This window comes from Glycine max, chromosome 14 (genome assembly GCF_000004515.6).
Source record: "Glycine max cultivar Williams 82 chromosome 14, Glycine_max_v4.0, whole genome shotgun sequence".
In the NCBI taxonomy this organism is placed as follows: Eukaryota; Viridiplantae; Streptophyta; class Magnoliopsida; order Fabales; family Fabaceae; genus Glycine; species Glycine max.
Window position 1 is genome coordinate 32818755 of NC_038250.2, and position 23828 is coordinate 32842582.

A 23828-nucleotide genomic window follows, 5' to 3' on the forward strand; every position below is an offset into this window, starting at 1 on the left:
ATGAATTTTTTTCAAAGAAAAGTTGGAAATCGTCTCTTTTCAAAAGCATGTCGGTTTTTAGCTAGACAACTTATTTTCTCTTTTTCCACCTTTTTCCTTGCTTTCTTCCTTTCCTTTTTGTTCTCTTTTCCATTTCATTCATTTCATTTTTTCTTTTCTATTTTTATTTTTATCATGATTTTTTTGTTTATTTTACACATATATTTTTTGGACGATGTTCCTAAACGAAGAACTCTACACGGTTCCAGAATTTCAAACATCATCAATAGTAATGATATATAAACACTAACGCAACAATCTAAACAAAAATGTATGCGCTGTACAAATGACAATCGAAACAACAAAAACAAACATTAGTCTCTCAAGTCAAAACAATAACATAGAATAAAAGAAATATGAAAGAAAACATGAATCTGGGGATCTCCCAGTCACGTATCTCCACTCCCTCCCAAGAAGTCAAGCAAATCGGCCATCTCCTCATCCTCGTGGGCTTCTTCTCCATCGCCGGGAGCTTCTGGGGGTGCCTCTCCTGCTTGGGCCTCGGGCCAATCTCCGGGCCATGCAACCTCTGCCCTGAACTGGTCTGGAGTAGGGCATGAAAAAGAAGCGAAGCCCTGGCTCTGCATGCTAAGGCTCATCTGGTACAGACAATCATGGGTCCGTACATGTGCTCGGTGGTTGGCCGCCTGCTGGCGAACCAAATGCCGTAAATACTGCTCCATGTCAAATGCCCCAGCCTGGCCAGCCTGATGAGGTGGTGGTGGCGCGCCTGCAGCCTGTGGAGCATCACCCTGAGCCTGTCTCTGGGTACAGTACTTCTCAATAAAAGCCCGGGTGATGGGCGGCCGAATCACCTTGGTAGGTGCAATGGGGACTCCGAACGACTGGCAGAGTCCTGTGATCAGTGCGGGGAATCCCAGGGCCCTGTTGGACTTATCTGGGTCCAAAGGGTGCCTAGTGGGCGCCATACCTGCAAAAATATAGATGGCATCAGCGATCAACTGAGCCACATGGATGCTCATCCGTGTCAGGATGGCGTACACCAGCTGACACTTCGGCATGGGAAGGTCGGAATTATGATCGGTGGGCAGGACGTTGCTGAGGAGCAACGTCATCCATATCTGGGTCAGGGTGGTCATGTTGGTGCGCATGATTCGCACTCGCCTCCCTGCAGCAGTCCGGGCAAAATCCTGCCCCGGTATACATAGCAGCTGGGCGATGGCCTCCTCATCGAACCCATCAGACCGGTTCCTCCTCTGGCCATACTCACATTCCTGGCCCTCTTCCAACACCAACGGATATCCTAAGAGTTGGCCGATAGCGTCGGCATCAAACGGGATCCACTGACCCCTTACCCAGGATCTCATGTCACGCACACCCTCCTCTGTTGGCCAAGCATTGGCATAAAACTCAAGGACTATTTCTGGATCAAACTTGGCCATGGGAGTAACCAGTGATGCCCACCGCCGGCGCCCTATTTCCTCCTGGAAATCAGTATATTCGTCGTCCCTGAGCTGGACGCGTCGCTCCCGGAGAAACGACCATCCCCTGATGGCCTCGAAGCGCTGCTGGTGTACAGCGCTCCTAAAGCGGTGACTGTCATACTCCGGAGCGAAACTAGTTCCTTCGGCTGCCTTGTCCTTCCTGGACCTCTTTGAGGCAAGCTTCCTTGGGGCCATTTCCTGCGAAGGCAAACTTTTGGAAAGTTAGTTTTACCAGTGGGACACTACTCTTAAAACAAAAATGGCATACAACCTCTTCCCATAAACATCAATGTAAATTTAGAGCAAGCTTATGCGCATATTTCCTTACGAACGTTCGCTTGCACAAGACATTCTTTTAACTAAGAAAAATGCACCCATATACAATCAAGGCAGCTCTGTTACCTAGATTATTTTACATGTACTTCCAAGGTGTATTTGTTACTTACATCACACACATCTCCTTGGCTAAATTTACATACATGCATACTCAAAGCATTTTGGGGTACCAAAAATTGCACATGTGCACATCTTGGTATTTCTAATACCTATACATACACAAACTTCATGATGAATATTGACTATCTACACAATAAAGTGCTACATTTCATGCTCTTTTCAAGTTTTTGCTACCTAAAGCCGCATGCAAATTCAAGTATATTTTCCTTTGCTGACTAAAATTGTATTAAAAGGTATATATTCTTTTTGTAATGTATTTTCTTTACATAACATGCAACATATTTATATATATTTTTTGTGAGACATTTTGACTACCAAAAATTATATGTACATACATCCAAGTATTTTGCTATCATACCCAAAGTGTAAATTGCCAAAGGTATTTTGCTACCTATTCTAAACCAACACATTCATGACGAGCAAAATTCCTAAACATCTAGGCGTAGGGAAATTATTGTAGCATGGCCCATAGCTGATTGCTGGCCAAAAAGGGTAACTTTACCCAATATGCACCTCTTCTTGTGTTCTTTTTGCATAAAATTTTAGTTCCTAGGCCTAGGATATATGCGGGGCAATTACTCTAGCCTTTTTCAGGAATGAATACATATTCCGAAAAAAAGAAAATGTGTACAAACCAAAATGCCCCATGGGTTGTTTCCTTACAAAAGTCACGCGCTAATGCCATTGAGGCATTTCACCGAACACTTGGTGGGCGCGCGTTTAGGCGTCAATAGCAAGAGAACGGGGACAATGTGGCATGTCCCATTGTTCAAAAATGCATTATAGGCCTAGGGCCATCCCATACACACCCCTAATTCAACCTAATCAATCAAGAAAACAAACCAAAATTGCCCTATATATTTGAGCATACTCCCACAATTTAGAGCACCAAAAGGAGATCAAAATACACCAATGAAAAGCTAGAAAGCTTAGGGATGGAACACTTACTTGTTGGTGATGAACAAAAGCGCAAAACGGAATCAAAAAATGCGGAAAAGGATGACCCTAGGGCTGCAAACTCGTCAATCCTGTGGGTATGGCTTTTGAAAGGGGGGAAAAGAAGTTTTTGAATGCAAAAACGCCCCCCCTTTCGTCATTCTTATAATTTGGTGCAGGGGTGGCTCGCCCAGGCGAGCTCAGCTCGCCCAGGCGAGCTAACCTGCACATTTTTTTTTTTTGAGGGGAACATTAACCATGTCCCCTCCCTTCTCATGGATTAGCATCTTGCCTAACTTGAACTTACTTAGGTTAGAATTAGGCGTTGATTACTTATTTTTTTACTTTTTAAAACAAACAAAAAGTAAAAGAAAGCTGCAAAATGCAAAGGATACGGGGCTGCCTTGCAGCGACATTCTCTGCTTGTTTCGCACAGAGAAGGGGCAACAATCGGTCGGTCGTGACCCCATCCCCACTTAATCCGTCCTTAAGTACCTGCAAGTAATAAACAACCAGGTATGGCCAATCTTGACCGCGTCATTACCCTACCTTGATTGGTTTATGCCGTTCATGTTTTGTCTCTACTCCAGAAGGTAGCCCAAGGTGATCCTGCCCCTGTTTTACCACAACAATATACATGCGTATGCGTATGCGTATGCATGAATGTTTTCAAATGCAGCAAATTTAGGGAAAGTTGGTTCAGGTTCAATTCTAATTAAGCGCTTGGGGGATCCCATGAACTGAGCGGAAGGGCTCAGGTGATCACAGATTAACGCAAGGTGTGAAACTAACGTGAGGACTAAAGCCTCGAATCCACGTTCATTTCTTTGAAAGATTGTAACGAGAGATACAACAGACAGGAAATCCCTGGGGGAAATCCAGAAAACGCATAAAGATAAAGAACATGCAGCGACATCCTTAATTGCCCCAGCTTCTAAGCATAATATTGTTTGACGACATCAGAGTTCACGGGTGAAGGTAGCTCTTCGCCATCCATGTTGGTAAGCACCAGGGCTCCTCCGGAAAAAGCCCTCTTCACAACAAAAGGCCCTTCGTATTTCGGGGCCCATTTCCCTCGATGGTCCTTGACAGCATGGGACATTTTCTTTAGCACAAGGTCTCCCTCATGGAACTTGCGTAAGCGTACTTTCTTGTCGAATGCACTCTTCATTCTTTGCTGGTATAAGCGCCCATGACTCATGGCCGTTAAGCGCTTACCCTCAATGAGGTTGAGCTGATCATAGCGTGTTTCAGCCCACTCTGATTCCTTTAATCCGGATTCTGCCAAGATCCTTAATGACGGGACTTCTACCTCAAACGGTAACACAGCCTCCATCCCATATACCAATGAGAACGGTGTTGCCCCAGTTGACGTTCGCACTGAAGTCCGGTAACCGTGCAACGCGAAGGGGAGCATCTCGTGCCAATCCTTGTATGACACGGTCATCTTTTGGATAATCTTTTTGATATTCTTATTGGCCGCTTCCACGGCTCCATTCATCTTTGGCCGGTAGGGCGTGGAATTGTGATGCTGGATTTTAAACTCCTCGCACATTTCTGCCATCATCTTATTATTCAGGTTGGTGCCGTTGTCCGTGATAATCTTCCTTGGCAAACCATATCGGCAGATGATCTCTTTCTTAATGAACCTGACCACCACATTCCTCGTGACATTGGTATATGAAGCCGCCTCGACCCACTTGGTGAAATAATCTATCGCTACGAGGATGAAGCGATGACCATTCGAGGCCTTAGGCTCGATGGCCCCGATGACATCTATTCCCCACATGGAGAAAGGCCAAGGGGCGGACATGACATTCAGAGGGTGTGGTGGGGCATTGACATTATCTGAGAATGCTTGACATTTGTGGCATTTCCTCATATGGACACAACAATCACTTTCCATGGTAAGCCAGTAATAACCTGCTCTTAGGATCTTCCTGGCCATAGCATGTCCGTTGGCATGCGTTCTAAACGAGCCCTCATGGATTTCTTCGATCATGTGATTTGCCTCCTTGGCATCCACACACCGCAGGAGTGTCATGTCATGATTTCTTTTATACAGTATGCTTCCGCTCATGAAGAAACCGGCTGCCAACCTCCTCAATGTCCTTTTATTGTTGTCGGCAATCTCTGGCGGGTATTCTTTGCTTACGACATATCGCTTGATGTCGAAATACCAAGGCTTTCCGTCCCGTTCCTCTTCCACTTGGCAACAATGTGCGGGTTTGCCACGACACCAAAATTCAATGTAGGGTAGATCCCCGTGCGGTGTTAGCTGGAACATAGACGCCAACGTAGCAAGTGCATCCGCCATTTGATTTTCCTCGCGGGGAACATGATGGAAGGAGATCTCATCGAAAGTCTTAGCCAATTCCTTGATATAGGCTTTGTAGGGTATCAGCTTGGGATCTCTAGTTTCCCATTCCCCTCTCAGCTGATGGATTACCAACGCTGAGTCGCCGTACACCTTGAGTAGTTTGACATTGGAGTCAATTGCTGCCTGGACGGCTAGGGCACATGCTTCATATTCGGCCATGTTGTTGGTGCAGTCGAATCCTAGCCTGGCTGTGAAAGGTACACATTGATTTTCCGGAGAGACCAACACTGCCCCTACGCCATGACCTAGAATGTTTGACGCTCCGTCAAACCATACAGTCCATTTGTCCCGATCTTCGTCCAACTTTTCCTCGAACAAGGCCATGATGTCCTCATCCGGGAATTCCGGATGCATGGGCTGGTAGTCGTTAAGAGGTTGTTGAGCCAAATAATCTGCCAAAGCGCTTCCTTTTATCGCCTTTTGGGTGACGTAGACTATATCAAACTCAGATAGCAAGACTTGCCACCGGGCGATTCGTCCTGTGAGAGCTGGCTTTTCAAAGATGTACTTAACCGGGTCCATTTTGGATATCAACCAGGTAGTATGGCTCAGCATGTATTGCCTTAGGCGATGGGATGCCCATACTAAAGCACAACACGTTCTTTCGAGCAAGGAGTAATTCATCTCACAGGTCGTGAACTTCTTACTTAGGTAGTAAACAGCGCGCTCTTTCTTCCCGGATTCGTCATGTTGCCCCAGCATACACCCCATTGACTCGTCCAAGATTGTCATGTACAAAATGAGAGGTCTTCCAGGTACTGGTGGCATAAGCACGGGAGGATTCATTAGGCACTTTTTGATCCTTCCAAAAGCCTCTTGGCAATCCTCATTCCATCGATCAGTTTGGTTTTTGCGCAAGAGTTTAAACAACGGCTCACAAATGGCGGTGAGCTGTGATATGAATCTGGCAATATAATTCAAGCGCCCCAGGAACCCTCGGACTTGCCTCTCTGTACGGGGTTCTGGCATCTCAAGGATAGCCTTCACTTTTTCGGGGTCTACCTCTATCCCTTTCTGGCTTACAATGAAACCAAGCAATTTCCCTGATTTGACCCCGAAGGTACACTTAGCGGGGTTCAACCTTAATTGATATTTCTTAAGCCTTTCGAACAATTTCTGCAGGTTGACAAGGTGTTCTTCCTCGGATTTAGATTTAGCAATTATGTCGTCCACGTAGACCTCGATCTCTTGATGCATCATATCATGGAACAAAGCTACCATGGCCCGTTGATAAGTTGCCCCGGCATTCTTGAGTCCAAAGGACATCACCTTGTAACAGAACGTTCCCCACAGGGTGACGAAAGTAGTCTTTTCCATATCCTCGGGCGCCATCTTTATCTGATTGTAACCAGAGAAACCGTCCATGAAGGAAAATAAAGCGAAATTGGCCGTGTTATCTACGAGGATATCGATGTGTGGTAAAGGAAAATTGTCCTTGGGACTAGCCCGATTCAGGTCCCGATAATCTACACACATTCGTACTTTCCCATCTTTTTTAGGAACTGGTACGATGTTGGCAACCCATTCTGGATACCGAGCGACGGCCAGAAATCCAGCGTCAAATTGCTTCTTCACTTCTTCTTTTATCTTCAAGGATGTTTCGGGCTTCATCCTCCTCAGTTTCTGTTTTACCGGGGAACACTCGGGATTTAGAGGTAATCGGTGCTGTACAATGTCAGAACTCAAACCGGGCATATCTTGGTATGACCAAGCAAAGATGTCTTGGTAGTCTTTTAGCAGGATTATTAATTCTTCACGGATAGGTGCGGTAATACCTGTACCTATCTTTACTTCCCTCTTTCCACTGCCAATTCCTAAGTCTACTAGCTCTGTTTCTTCTTGATGAGGCCCCATTTCTTGGTCCTCATGGGCGACCATTCTTTCTAGTTCTGGGGGAAGTCCCACATCCTCATTTCCTTCATCTTCCGTTTGATTCATTTCTTGCTCGAAGTCGATAGACGGGTCCCAGGTATTAGTACCTTCGGGGGACTCGTCATCGGATCTGCCGTTTCAGAAAAAGAAGTAAACATGCAAATGAATGAGAATGGGTAGAGACCAGGAACAGATGAAGAAAGATCCTTGTATTATAAATTCAAAAACAAAAGACACAAAGCCTTAAAAAAGGAAAAACTCTAAAGCCTAGGCCCAACTATAGAGCTTTTAAAACCGTAAAGGTTTACATTATGCTTGTTGCGTAAATGCCGGGGCGTTCCTCCGCTCGCCAACTTCCCAGCTGGAAATCAGGAGGGCATGGTCGTACCAAATCCAAAGTACTCGGAATACCATCTTCGCATATCGCAAACGCTTGACCTTTGTCTCCCGAACCCGCGCTTATAAAGCTTCTACTTATGTGGCAGGGCGGGCTTCCTTCACCTTCTTGTCTCCAACGCGAACTTTGACCATTGTTCTTCCTTCCCGCGATGCTTCTTTTCATGTCCGCCTGAGTGGGCTTATAGCCTAAACTATACTTCCCATGATTTCCTTGGGTATTTATCAGGCTAGTTATGCCGCCTTTGTTTTTGCCTAAACCCATCCCGGGTTCATAACCGTTCCCCAACATAACTCGGGCCATCATTACCGTTGCATCGGACAGACAAGGCTGCCCAAAGAGGGAGTCCACGGAGGAAATGCTGACCACCTCAAAAGACTGGAAAGCAGTTTCTAACGATTCTTCTGCGGCTTCCACATAAGGCATGGAGGATGGGCAGCTTACCAAGATATCTTCCTCGCCTGACACGATGACCAAGTGCCCCTCCACTACGAATTTCAGCTTTTGGTGGAGTGTAGAAGGCACAACTCCCACCGAGTGGATCCACGGGCGCCCCAACAGGCAGCTGTAGGGGGGGTTAATATCCATTATTTGGAAGGTGACTTGACAGGTGTGAGGGCCTATTTGTACTGGGAGATCGATCTCTCCCCTAACCTCTCGGCGAGTGCCGTCGAAGGCCCGAACCACCATTGAACTTGGTTTTAAGTGGGAAGCATTGAATGGTAACTTCTCCAAAGTGCTCTTAGGCATCACGTTTAAACTGGAACCATTATCGATGAGCACCTTGGCTACGATATGGTCCATACACTTGACTGATACGTGTAAAGCCTTATTATGCCCTCTCCCCTCGGCGGGGATTTCTTCTTCGGCGAAGGCAAGATAGTTGTTGGCAGTGATATTGTTGACCAGCCCTCCGAAACCTTCTACCGAGATATCTTGGGCCACGTGAGCCTCGTTCAGCACTTTTACTAGCAGAGCCCGATGAGGCTCGGAGCTCATAAGTAACTCCAACAGCGAGACCCTAGCCGGGGTTTTGTTGAGTTGTTCGATAACCTTGAATTCGCTCTGCTGAATTATCCGAAGGAACTCGCTGGCTTCCTCTAGCGACACCTCCTTTCTACCATCCTTTTTCTCCGGGGGCCCCTTTGCTGGAATATCTTTATTCGAAGCGTGGGGTGCTTCGCCATCTTGTTCCTCCACCACTTTTCCTTTTCCCTTGACGTCGGCGGGTTGGACTGGTAGGTCCGGAGGTGCGAACACACGACCACTACGGGTCACACCACTCAGTCCCGTGATATTTGTTACTTTAGCTGACAGCGAGCTGACGTCAGTGACTTCTTCTTCCTTCTTCCCCGGAGGTGTATATCTCCACGGGACCGCGTGACTATTTTGGTACGGGAAAGGAACAGGTTTGGCTATTAAGGGGTGTCCAGGCTTTTGCGAAGCTGCGCTTTTAGTGAAGTATATCACCAAGGGTTTGGGCTTCGCAACACCGCTCCCCTCCGTAGATTGCATGCATATATGCTGCTCTTCTTTTCCTTCAATGCCGACTTCCAGTCAACCTTGATCTATCATCCGCTGTAACAATTCCTCTACTTCCAAACACGTCTCCATGTCATGCATCTCGCCGGAATGTAGCAGACAGGAATCCTCCTTACACCCACTATGGGGAATCACACCTCCTTTTTGTAGGGCCTCAAAGATAAACCTCCTAGGGGTTGCCACATCCCTTAAAGGTTTAGACCTGTGTGGCCTATCGGATTCAACTGCATTAACTGCTCCCCCTCCATGATTGGCGAGCGGGTTGGTTCTCACATTGGGCCGATCCTCTTGGAAAGTCAGCCATCCAGCATCCATTAAATGTTGGACCTTGTATTTAAGGGCCAAGCATTTTTCGACGGAATGCCCCGGGACACCCCCATGGTACTTGCAAGTTGCGTTAGGGTCATACCACTTCGGGAAAGGGGGTTCGAGGACCCTTCCGGGAGTTACCACGGCCAAATGATTGGCGATGAGGGATGGTAGAAGATCTTCGTACGTCATTGGGAGCGGGGTGAATTCCGGCAATGGCCTCGGAGGGAAGTTCCTTGTCGTGTTGGAATTACCGGCCAGTCGAGTCGTGTTCGAAGTTGGAACTTGGGGAGCTTCCCTCTGGGTGGGTGCCTTAGGCTGCACGGGTGTTGAACTAGAGGCATTCCCAGTATGAGCCGAGAAGTTTGGGTGATGTTGCGCGTACTGATGGGTACCATGAGGTGTTTGCTGGGTTTTGACCCACGCGGGTGTTGAAGAGACGGCATGGGCATCTCCCTCCTTCCTTTTTGCCCCTGTTGCCCCGATTCTTTTGGCATTCGCGTTTGTGGAGGAAACGTAATCAAACTTTCCTCTTTTCAATCCTACCTCGATTCTTTCCCCGGCAAACACCAGATCCGCAAAGCTGGACGGCATGCAACCTACTAGCTTCTCATAGTAGAACACTGGCAGAGTGTCTACCATCATGGTGATCATCTCTCTCTCAACCATGGGAGGAGCCACTTGTGCCGCCAAATCCCTCCATCGCTGCGCATATTCTTTAAAGGTTTCACCCTCTTTCTTGAACATATTATGCAGTTGAGTACGGTCAGGAGCCATATCAGAATTGTACTGATACTGCCTTAGGAAGGCGGTAATCAGATCCTTCCAAGTACGAATACGGGAAGCTTCCAAATTAGTGTACCACACTACCGCAGCTCCGGCCAAGCTATCCTGAAAGAAGTGTATCAACAGCTTTTCATCTTTAGAGTGGGCGCCCATCTTACGGCAGTACATTTTGAGATGGTTTTTGGGACAAGTCGTCCCTTTATACTTGTCGAAGTCCGGCACTTTGAACTTCGGGGGAATAACAACATCGGGTACTAAGCAAAGATCCGTCATGTCTGTGAACGGATAGTCCCCAAATCCTTCCACAGCCCTCAGTCTTTCCTCAAGGAGATCGAGCTTCCTCCTTTCTTCAGTTGCTGGGGGCGGCCCTTCCGTGGACAAAACTATTGGTGATGCTGCGATGTTGGGTTGAGGCAACGTGCCTGGTGCCGGCCCTTCGGGGATCGGGGGATAGAACTCGACATCCCTCCGAGCATAATCTTGAGGGTCTTTGTGGACCTCGTCGGGCTGCTGAGGAGGCTCTCTTTCATGGACGGGAGAAACAATGTGGCCCGCATCTTCTTGCAAGACGGGTGGTGAATAGTTGGGCGGCAATCCATAAGGGTAAGCCGCTCGGTTGTATCCCAGGTGAGGGCTGCCATCGTGCCCCAGTGTGTCCCTTCCCCGTCCTACTATGTTTGAGGGAGGATGGTGCGTAGTTGCCAAGAGAGTCGGGTCTGCTTCGGCAGCCGAACTGACAGCGGCGACGGTGGCCGCGTTCTTCTCTATGAGCTGCTTCATACTTAACATGGCCTCCATCATGGAGGCCATTTGTTCTTTCAGAGCCGACATGTCGGCTTTCATCTGTTCCTGCGTCTCCTCTTGATCACCCATCGTTCTAGATTTGGATCTGGTGCGATAGGGATCCCTTGCGGCGCGTTTAGTTATGGTGTTTTTCCCTAAAAAACCAAACGTGAGGAGTGGGTAAAGAAAGAAAATGCATGCTAGAGATGAAACGTAGGAGTGATTTGATTTGCACAAGTTTTTTGGAGTAGAAACATGGGACCAACTCATTTTATTTCAAAAAGGAAGTCATATCTAGTCAAGGTCTGAGAGACCATACAAGTTTCCTAACGATTTCTAATTATGTGGGCCATTAAGTCTATCATATGCTGACAATAGCTGAGAAGCCCGTGAATCTCTTCGGGGGCGGAGTAGGTGTCTGCCATCGCTTTGGCCTTGGCTAACAATCGGGGAAGTTCTTGACTCCCGTTCAAGGTAAGAGCAAACCGATCCATCCACATGGTTGCCTCTTGGTGTAAAGAGTCGATCACCCTTCCTCTAGCCTCTTTTTCCGCGTATACTTGGGCATATTCATCCGCAATCCTATGCTCGTGGGCCGCGGCTAGACCTAACTCTTCTTGGTACTTGGCGATGATAGCTAGCATGTTGGTCTCCGTCTCGCATAAACGCTGAGACAAGCTTCTTTTGGACCTTGAACAGGCAACTAACTCCTCTTTCAAAACCATGCTATGTGCTCGCGACTGGTCCCTTTCTTCCCTTCGCAACTTGAGTTCACTATTGCTACCCCATAGAGCTCCGCGAAATTTGTTCCGGCCATACACTTCCTTGCGAGCCCTCTTGGTCTCTTGTTCAAGGGCTCTTGCGGTAATTGCATTCTCTTCCCGTAACCCGGCACACTCCTTCTGTACGTGTGTAGCGGCCAACTTGAACTTCTCCTTGGCAAGTTTTGCCTTTCCTAACTCGCTTTTGAGAGCTTGGACTTCTTCGTCCTCTTCCGGTGCTTCAAAATTCTCTTCGCTGACGACTTTTAACTTGGCGAGCCAATCTAAACCTCGTATATGAACTTTCAGCCATTCGTGGTACCCACCAATGATGCCATTACGAATGCCTCTAAGCTCTTGATCTTTCCTTAACGGGGTTTCCCATGCCTTATGGATTCTTTGTATAGTCTTGGAATTTTGTGCGCCGAGATCCCTCACAAGGAAAGGAGACATGCTTTCTTCCGTCGGTGCTCCCCTCATGGGGTACCCTAGTTGTCTTATAGCGAGCGCGGGATTGTAGTTAATACAACCCCTCGTTCCTACCAGCGGAATGTTTGGGTATCTTCCACATGAGAAAAGGACTCCTTCTTTTCCTTCCTTCCATCGGGGGAACCAACTGATTGTTCTACCTCCTATCCCGGCCAAGAGCTGGTCCCAATCTATTCTCCTCTTTTCAGTACACGAGCGATGGCTCAGGAGCGGACATGGATGTCTTGTGTCTTGTTGGAACAAGTGTGAAACCAACCAAACACAGAGGGCGGGTAAGCAACAGATGATCCGTGCGCTACTCTTTTCGCACCTTCGGTCAAATGTGTCAAATAGATCTGCCAAGACAGCTACCACCGGACTTTCCTTGCTATGGTGGTAGGCAAGGAAAGCGTCGATTGCTGCTAGGTCTACCAAACCATCCACGTTTGGAAAGAGGACGACCCCAAAAATTAGCAAAGCTAACACATCCATAAACGGGACCCAGTCTCCTTGATTGGCCATACCCCTCGCCTTGTCTTCTAGGTACTTCTGTGGTAGGCCCGCTATGCCGTTCCGAGTCTGTTTTATGCGGTCCAAACCTCTTGCTGAATCCTTCACCACACTTGCAATTCTGCTCAAAGAGGGGAGACACCCGGAGGAAAGATATGGTTTTCTTCCCCCGAGGGGACATCCTAGAATTTCCTCAAATTCTTCAATGGTTGGTACTAATTGGAAGTCTCCGAATGTGAAGCACCTCAAAGGCTGGTCGTAGTATTGGGTAAGTGATACAATGGCTTCTATGGACACCTCTGCTATGGTCAACTCTAAGATCTTTCCGTAAGTCTTGCGGAAGGTTTGCATTTGGAGGGGTTCCATCAACCGCCCTAATTCCTTGATGCTAGTGGTATCTAGGCTTTTGACCTTGACTTGGTAGAACCTCTTGCTGGTTTGATTTGTTCCCATGCTTACTAAAGTGAGATAAAAGCTGGTGCAAATCAAAACTCCGGTATCTCATGGGTGGGATGGATGAATGCATGATGGAATGCATATGACACAGATGCAATCTAGGAAAACGGGGGTCCGGGGAATTTGTCCCCTTCTTAGATACGACGTCTAGGGGTAGCGAAATGCCCCAACGCACGTTTTTAAGAAGGCGACATGGACCCTCCGTTGGTTTGTTTACAGTAGGGATCAAGACAGAACCCATATGCAATGCCTATGCAAAAGACACAATGCGGGAATGTGCACAGTATGACAATATTTACCGAACATAAGCAAAAGGGTATATGATACTCATGCATGGCAGTGTGAAAAATGGCACGCAACGTGTTTGCTTCGTGCCCCTATTTAAGGGACCTATAAGGGAGAGAACTAACTAGGCTTTTAGCAATAACCCCCAAGGTAGTTATATCTCTCTTGATGGTTTCTAGAGGTATCATCCCCTTTGAAGAACATATTGTAGCAGTAGGGACTACTAGCAACAATAGGTTTTCAAAGAGAAAAGCTCTAGATGAGGGTTCACTGTAATCAAGCAAGTCGGAGACCTAGCATGATCACAGATTCACCTCCACTCCTTATGCTCCCATGAACCCGGGTATAGGGCCCTTTTTCACTCACAGTGTGTGCAAATAGTGTTGGTGTTTGTGTGCATCAAATGAATAAATATTTACTTCATGCATACATTTAAAACGCACTAAAAGCAACAAAGAGTTTATATACACAAGAACATAATGAAAGGAAACCCACAAAGGGGTAAGTCACGGTAAAACATTGCACAAAATTAAATGGCCTAACTCTCTAAAAACATCTCCCCAGTGGAGTCGCCAACTGTCGCAACCTACCCTTCGGCGGGAGGGCGACGCGTGACTCGCGGGATGCGTGTTCCACGAAAGGAATACGCGCGGAGTCGCCACCAACGTTTATTTGAGGAAAACGTCGGAAAAACCGGAAAAGACGCGATCTACGAACTTTTAAGTGAAAGGTTCGGGAGTTGTATTTACGCACGGGGAAGGTATTAGCACCCCACACGTCCGCCCCAAGGGACGGCAGCCTTTAATCGAATGTGCAAACATGACTTTGATTTTTTATGTTCCCTTTTTATGTCTCTATATCCTTTATACCCTTTTTATATTTTCTCTTTTTGTGGTTGACAAGGGTGTTTCCCTTTGCTCCTACGTATTCCTCAATTTGGGATGAGAAAATCAGACCTACGTAGTTCTTTTTTATCAAGTGATTCTTTTTTACTTTAAGAGGTGATCATTTTAAGGCGTTGGACCTTAAAAATGATCCATTTTACTTAGTGAGAAAATGAAATGACAAACTTCAAAAGCCTATTTTTATGGACGAGCTTGACTAGGCGAATTGATTTTAGCCTTTAGTTTCACTTTAGTTATTAATCAATTCGATTAAGAATGAGAAATCCCAAAGAGAAAACGTCCGATTGATTTTTCGCTTTATTTTACTAAAAGATGTCTTTTTGATTATTATATTATTTTTTACCTCTTTTTTGATTTCCAATGTGGTTACGGCACGACCGAACGGTCGGAATTCATTTTAACCGAAATTAACGGATAATACAATTCAAACGTTCGGTGGAAATTTATTTTATTTTTAAGTTAAGCGAGAAATGACTTAAGTAAAATGGCTTAAGCACGTCAACAGGGGGTATAAAAAGTAAACAAAACGAGAATAAAAATGCACGAAACACAATGTGGACCACTACGGGTACATAGAATGAATCGAAAAGCTTGGTTCGAGGTACTTACCCGTTGAAGATCAAAGAACGATGAAGAACGAATGAAGAACGTCGAAGAACGGTTGAAACCTTTGCGAAATTCTTCACGGAAAACGTTACGGAAACGTTTCGGAAGCGCCTCGGCTTAGATTTTCTTCACGGAAACGATTTTTCCAAGCAAATTCGAAAGAGAGAGAAGTGCCAAAGGGGCTGAACCCTTTTCTTCTTCACTTCCTCCCCTATTTATAGCAAAATAGGGGAGGTGGTTGCCGCCCAGCTCGCCTAGGCGAGCTCAGCTCGCCCAGGCGAGCCAGGTTGCTTCCTCCAGAAGCAACAGCCTTCTGGAGGAATATTCTGGAGGGCCCAAGTGGGCCTGGGTGCTATTTGCACCCCCATTTTTACTAAGTACACCCCCCTCTACTTTTTTTTGGTGATTCTTTTTTCGTAAAGTTACGAAAACTTACGAATTTCGTAACGATACTTGTTTTCTTTCCGTAATGTTACGGAACCTTGCGGATTACATAATCATCCCCCTTTTGACTTACGGAATGTTACGGAACCTCACTTAATTATGCAACGATGCTTCCATTTGATTTCCGGTGTGTCACGGAAACTTACGGATTGTGCATCAATATTTTTTTGGTTTTTCGGCATGTCCTGGAATTTCACAAATTGCCCAATGATGGATGCCAAGCACCTCACAAGGACCAAAGAAAGGTCGCATGTCATCAAGCAAAGGTCCCCGGACGAAATTAGGGTATGACACACATTAATATATATCTATTTTTGTTGAGCAAAAAAAAAGGCAGAAATTCTACAACATCTGCAGTATGTGGGTGAAAGACCAATTCTGCAGCCAACTTGGGATCTTTGGCTTGCCAAAATTTATATAAAAAATAATATAATCCTCATACAAAAACAATCATGCAAGCATATTTGAAAACTTAAAATACGAATAACTCAAGTTAAAACCAATTCATTTTTTACAACTGTGAACAAATTAACTAAGGTACAGTAGGCAAATTTGTTTTCACTAATATTAGTAGGTCATCACCACTGCAGTAGAATTTAAGTTAAACTTAGATAAGTACCTTATAAAGAGGCCAGCTACCTTGTCACAGCTAACAAGTCAGAACTGAACAAATTTCTGCATGTATAATTGAACAAATTTGTTATCAAACTTGTGTGTGTGTTTGTATGATGAGTGTGTGTGTGTGTGTGTGTGTGTCATCAGTGTGTGTCTGTGTGTTTCTATCATACGTGCGTGTGTGTGTGTGTGTGTGTGTGTGTGTGTGTGTGTGTGTCATTAGGGTTTATGTGTGTGTTTCATGACCAATTTTTCTTACTGGCAATTCAGTGGCAGTGTATTGCTTAGGCTTCCGTCGAAATGAAAGGAAAATCAATGAGTCTGACAGAACAACTTCAGTCTTCACTCTTCACTAGTTGAACACAAATAAAAAACAAATTAAACTACTTCAAGGATAAATAAAAGGTTCAGAAGCAGCAGACCTAGATTGTCTAACCTATTTTATAATGGGCAGCTATAGTTACAATGATGATGAAATGAACCATAGAAAAAAAAGTATAAAATACAGAAGAATAAAAAAAGAATTAAGGGTAGAACTCAAAAGCTTTTAGCCATGCTGGTTAGAATTTAATCAATGAATCAATCATGTCACTGAAATTTGGAACATAAATTAACTTCTCCCTTACTATCATTCTCTTTCTTTATTTGTCCCCCTCTCTCTAGCTGCCTTGTTATGTTATATATCTATCTGCATATACAAATGATACTCTCTTTTTACTGGTTTCAATTTTCTACACAAGTTACATACAAAAATTATTAGGATCACTTCACAAACAAAAATATGCATAAAAAGCAATCATTGGAACTATCTTAACTTTTAGACCAAAATACTGACATTGTGTTGGATTAAAAGAACGGGTTGATAGAAACTATCATTGGAAGAAAAGTCACCACAACAACAATAATAGCCTTATACCACAAAGTGACTAGAGAAGAAAAGAGAATCAGAACACATTTAGTAAAAGGGCAGATAGAAACCTACTATTCTATTGCAGACAACTGGATTATCCTTTTTTTTTTTGGAAGGCAAAAATATGTATATTAATATTAAACAGTGGTGTGGAGACCAGCATCTTGGATGGGGTGGTATTGTGCTCAAAAATAAATTGAGGAACCTGAAATCCAGAATTAAACAGTGGAGTATACAGAATGGGGATGTCAATAATAACAAAATTCTGCAACTGAAACAGAAGCTGCGTGAAGTTGATTTAATTGCCCAGGATAGAACCCTGTCGGAGGATGAAGCTAAGTCCATGAGGTCCATTCAGCAGGATCTGTGGGAGGCTTCATTCGCATATGAATCACTCTTGAGGCAGAAATCAAGGATTAAATGGCTTAAAAAAGGTGATAGTAATACAACATTCTTTCATAAAACCATAAACTTCAAAAGACATTATAATGCGATTCAAGGCATCTTCATTGATGATGTTTGGGTTCAGCAACCTAAAGTGGTTAAGGAAGAAGCTGTTAAATTTTTTGCTAGTAGATTCACTGAGGAAAGCTTAAACAGACCTACCTTGGATGGGGTCCAATTCAACAGGATTACTCACACGCAAAGGGAGGAGATGATTGCCCCTTTTACAGATCATGAACTTATGGAAGCTGTATGGAGTTGTGGAGGAGAGAAATGTCTTGGGCCGGATGGATTCAACTTTAATTTCATAAAGGAGTTTTGGGGGGTCTTAAAACCAGAATTTAGGAGATTCATGGATGAATTTTATGTTAATGGAAGCTTCCCTAAGGGCAGTAATGCATCCTTTCTGGCCTTAATACCTAAATCACACAACCCCCAGACGTTTAATGACTATAGACTCATCTCCCTCATTGGCTGTATGTACAAAGTAACAGCCAAATTATTGGCAAACAGACTTAGCAAAGTGATGGCTGACCTTATTGATGAAAGGCAATCGGCTTTCATAAAGGATAGACACATCCTTCATGGAGCTTTGATTCTCAATGAGGTAGTAGAGGAAGCTAAAAGGTGTAAGAAGCCAGCACTGGTTTTCAAAGTGGACTTTGAAAAGGCCTATGACTCGATTTCATGGTCATTTCTGGAGTATATGCTGGATAGGATGGGTTTTTGCCTTAAATGGAGAAATTGGATCAATGCTTGTATGCAATCAGCCACTATATCAGTCTTAATAAATGGCAGCCCTACAAAGGAATTTGCTCCCTCTAGAGGACTGAGACAAGGGGATCCTTTAGCCCCTATGCTTTTTAATATTGTAGCAGAAGGCTTGACTGGTATGATGAGGGTGGCAACAAACAAAGATTTGTTCAGAAGCTACTTGGTTGGGAAGCAGAAAGAGCCTGCAAATATTCTGCAATATGCAGATGATACAGTGTTTGTGGGTAAAGTTTCATGGGACAACATAATTGTGCTGAAGGCAATGCTTAGGGGTTTTGAAATGGCATCTGGATTGAAGATTAATTTCTCAAAGAGCTATGTGGGGATATTTGGAGATGATACCAGTTGGGTTCATGGTGCAGCTCAGTTTTTGAATTCTAGGCATATGGGGACACCCTTCTACTACTTGGGAATCCCTATTGGGGCTAAACCATCTAGCTGTATGGTGTGGGAACCACTGATCAAAAAATATGAAGCCAAATTATCCAAATGGAACCAGAAAACTCTATCAATGGCAGGGGAGGCTATTTCTATTTTTTACACATTTAAAACTCAAACATATAAAATAAAAAATATATAACAAACTAACAAAGATAAAGACAAAAAAAGGAAATATAAACTCACCTCAGTTGGTGCTGCTGCCCATCATTTAACTCTCACAACAAATAGGAATCATGTACCTGCATGGAAGAAATAATCACACAACACACAATGATCAGAATAAGCAAATGCATATAATTAAGCATGATACAATATCAATATTGATGGAAGTAACAATGACTTGTCAAAAATTTGGATGAAATTCAATATGTAAATCAAAGCTTTGTCCCTGAAACCCTCTATGTAAATTTGATAGCCTCGTCTCTCCCTTCCTGAAAACCCACTAAAAATTGCCTAACCCCCCCTGTTGTTACTCCATAATTTATTCTGCAATAATTGCTTAAGGCAGTTACATATGGTCCTAAATCACTACAGATTCATTTTCGATTAACCCTTTGTTCCTAACTAGGGTTTCGAAACATCACAACAGAGACAGACCATTGAACAATGGATTTTCATCATTAACATACAACAGAGACATACCTTCGATGGAAGCGCAGACACGAACTCCACAAATGCGAACTCGACAATGTGGTTGCAGTCATGGAAGCGCAGCCCAGTTTGCGACAAACACGAACTCAGGCAAAAGAAGAAACAACAATAACGCCCTGGGAGTACCCTTTCCGGGACTCTTTCCTTTCCTACTTTTCTTCGACCTGTGAAAGTGAGCAAATGTTAAAACGACGAACGCCTAATGTTAAAACGAAAGGACGTACCTCAATGGATAAGTGGCAAAGACGATCTCCACAAAGACGATCTCCACAATGTGGTTGCAGTCACGGAAGCGCAGGCCAGTTTGACACAAAGACGATCTCAGGCAGAAGGAGAAAGAAGAAGAACGATAGGGTTCAAGCGCGCGGGTTGTGCAATTTTAGAAGTTTAATATATAATGATAACAAAATCGGTTTTTTAAAAATAACCGATGTTAACATCAACTACGTAACATCGGTTATAATAAAACCGATGTTAACATCGACTCGATAACATCGGTTTTTACAAAACCGATGTTAACAACGACATACTAACATCGGTTTTTCCAAAACCGATGTTAACTAAGTCTACTTATTTACAAAAATGCCACCGCGCTTTTGTTAACATCGGTTATGTGAATAACCGATGTTAAAGGTCCGATGTTATATGTAAAAATTGTAGTAGTGGATTTATTTAATGGATTCGATCCAATCTGATATATTTAATAACAAAAATTCATCCAATCCATCCATTAATACAATTTTCATAAATAGATATGCATTCAATTTATCCACAAACAAAAAATTTAAATTTAATTATTTTTAATTTAAAAATTTAAAACTTAATTGTTTTGACTAATCTCAATCAAGATTAATTTTTTGTCAACATCGACTGTGACTATCTTTCAGCCAACATCGACCGATCCATGATGATTTTTGTTTGACATCAACTAACTATATTTTGCCATCATAAGCTTGAACTATTTTTTGGCCACATGAATATTTTTTGGTCATGGGCTCATGGCCAGCTAGGTTTTTAGTAAGCTAAAATTTATACAATGGTTATCCCGCCAGGTGCTAAAATTATGGCACAATTATTTGCTAGTGTACAATTATTGTTTACCATTAATGTCAATAAATTCATTGTACTGCAATATGAATTGATAGTTAGCTAAAAGCACTTATGATGTTACTATGAATTTCCAATTTTGAAACATACATAAGAACAAAAATAAAAGTAATGTAGAATTGACAGGAATATTTAATCTTTGACCAAGTGTTAAGCCACATGTAACTTGGAGAGTGGTAATGTAACACTCCATCTTTCGGAGAATAAATTATAAATTATTTTTTATTTAAAAATAAATAAATTTTTAGGAAAATGATGAGATTTTTATAATTAAATAAATAAGGAGAAATAACTTTATTAAAATAACGGTTTGAAGGAAAATAAAAATGATATTTTATTTATTCATTTGATAGGAAATAAAATGAGTGAATAGACAATTTAGTCCCTAAGATTGTACCTATTTTGCATATTAGTCTCTAACTTAATATTAAATTCAAAATAGTCTCTTTCTTTGCATAAGTGTTACAAAATAGTCCTTCTGTTAAATTTTAAAGTAACGCTGTTAGTGAAGTCAATTTTAGTGCCTCGTTGGATAGTCCACGTGGCATGACACGTGGACGTGTCTCTTAAAAGATGTCACGTCATTTGATGATAACAAAACGAGTAAATAGGCAATTTAGTCCCTGACTTTGTACCCCTGTTGCATATTAGTTCCTAACTTAATGAAAAATTGAAAATAGTCCCTATCTTTTAGCATAAGTATTGCAAAATAGTCCTTCCGTTAAATTTTAAAGTAACGCTATTAGTGAGGTCAATTTTAGTGTCACGTCATTTGATGATGATAGAATGAGTGGCTTCTTTAAATTTGATGGTTCTAAACCAATTGAGGCATATATACGAAAAAGAATCCACACACACTTGCACAAATAAAAAGAACCAAAAATTCACAGCAACAATCTTATCTCTGTATCCGTCAACACCAATGGGTGAGGTATGCATAACCATTCTCTTTTGCTCTTTTTTTGTCTTCAATTACCATCAATGTATCATTCTGGGTTTTGATTTTTTTTTTTTGTGTTTTGAATAGGAAGAGAAAAAACCAGAGGACAACAAAGTGGAGGAGAAAAAAGCAAAGGATGAAGAAAAGAAAGAAGAAGAGAAAAAACCAGAGGAATCAAAAGATGACAAGGAATCCAAGGAGGAATTTGTCCCGCCAGAAATCATGCAAGACACAACCTTTGCAATGCATGGACACTTTAAGCACGATTTCTGACATCTTTTAAGTTAGGGACTATTTTGTAACACTTATGCAAAAGATAGGGACTATTTTGAATTTTTCATTAAGTTAGGAACTAATATGCAACAGGGGTACAAAGTCAGGGACTAAATTGCCTATTTACTCATTTTGTTATCATCAAATGACGTGACGTCTTTTAGGAGGCACGTCCACGTGTCATGTCACGCCATCCTTTAGTGCCCCGTTGGATAGTCCACGTGACACTAAAATTGACCTCACTAACGGCGTTACTTTAAAATTTAACGAAAGGACTATTTTGTAACACTTAGGCAAAGATAGGGACTATTTTGAATTTAACATTAAGTTAGGGACTAATATGAAAAATGGGTACAATCTCAGAGACTAAATTACCTATTCACTCGAAATAAAATAGAGTTCATTTTTATAAAATAAAAAAGAATAGAATAAATAAAAGGCCTAGGATACCCTAGCTATAAATAGAGACGTAATAGGTCACTCTTTACATACATTTAAGGTGTGTCTTTGCTCTCTCTCTCTGAAATTCATTTTCCCTTATTCCTTTTCCAAATCTCTCTCTTTTTCCCGCATACACTCAAACTTCTGTACACGTTAACCATTAGATCGTCATGAAATTTGAACAAGAGGTTCGCAACTTATTTTTGCACACACTCACCATTGGGATTTTTGAGATAATGTCTGTGGTGGAAGAAATATCCCTTACACTGAGCTTTGTCTTTTCCCTCAAACACCCAAAACTTGTAACAGTAAAACTGTGATCCCAGATTCGTCAACCGTTGGATCGTCGTGAAATTTAGATACCATCTTTGGAACCCATTTATCGCAATTGGTGTTAGAATGAACATGTGTAGGGATTCTTAGAGGATCAAATTGGGGTTTATTTTGAAATGTTTATTTTATTGTAATTCTTCATGTATGATTATAATTGTGAGACTATTATATCGGGATCATGAAATTGTGATTCTAATTTTGTGTAAGTGATAAATTGAATGTGATGAATTATGAGATAACATGTTGCATTGAGATCATAATATTGTTATTAAGATTGAGTATAAGTGCAAAGTTGAACATGTATTAATTTGTGAGATTCACATAAATATGTGATGGTGGATTGTGATATTATGAGATGTTAAATTGTGAACATGAGATTTGATTGTGAATAAGTGTGTGGTTAACACTTAATGTGACAATACTTGTGTTGTGAGCTGTGAATTATACAATAACCCGACTGGTGTTTACCTTGAGAAAAGTGTTTATGTGTAGTGTTAAAGGAAAAATATAGGATTCCTAGTTAGGAATCTAAAGTGTTAAATTGTAGCATAATGTGTTAAACATGTTTGAAACACGAGTGTGAGGTTGTGAGTATTGTATAATTCATTAGCAGTGTCTGCGTGCAAAAATTGTTTTAGGGGTTAGACCTGAATCAGGAAGGTGAGACCCTAACGGATTCTTTTGAGTCTAAGTCTTGGGGGTAAAGACACTTAGTTTGAGTGTTCCTTTAAGCCTATATTGATCCCAGATGGTTGGAACATTCTCGCAAAATAGAGTGACCCTGACTGATCATCTTATGATTTTACTTAGTCATAGTGATCTGACATACCCATTGTGTAGTGTGTCATGTCATGTACTCTTAAGCGCTCCAATGTGATTTTTCACTGACATGGTATCACATTGCATATAGGTTTGAGTCTTAGTATAATTGTTGCATAATGTTTGCTAATTGTCTATTATGAAATTGATGAGTGTTATTATGTCTTAACCCGAGTTTGTGATTCATGTGTAATGTGATTGGTGATTGAAAAATAAATTTTAAATGATAAAGTAATGAAGTGACGTGGATTGCATTAAGTTGAACTATGTTATAAATACTTCCATAATTTATTTTGATTACGTCTTGTTTATTTGTTTTTTTATAGAAATATGATAACTCTCTCCCTGTGTGTTATTTGTGTTTGAATCTTGTGATGATCTCAAACCTTGTATTCATGGAAGCAGATGATTAGGTGGATGATTTTAAAGAATCTCATGCTAGAAGACGCTAAGACACAATGCTCTGATAGGATGTGACATTGGGGATGAATTTTTATTTTTAATTATATGATGTTATTTTATTTTATTTTACTTCACTGATTTAACAAAATTTCATTTGTAAACTTTGACGGTCTTATTCTGAGCCGGATATGCTTTTAACAAGTTTTATTTGATAATAATAAAATGAATGTGAAACTTTTACCCATGTGAATTTGTTTATCTATATTTTTATATGTTTTATTTATTTATATGTATGTTG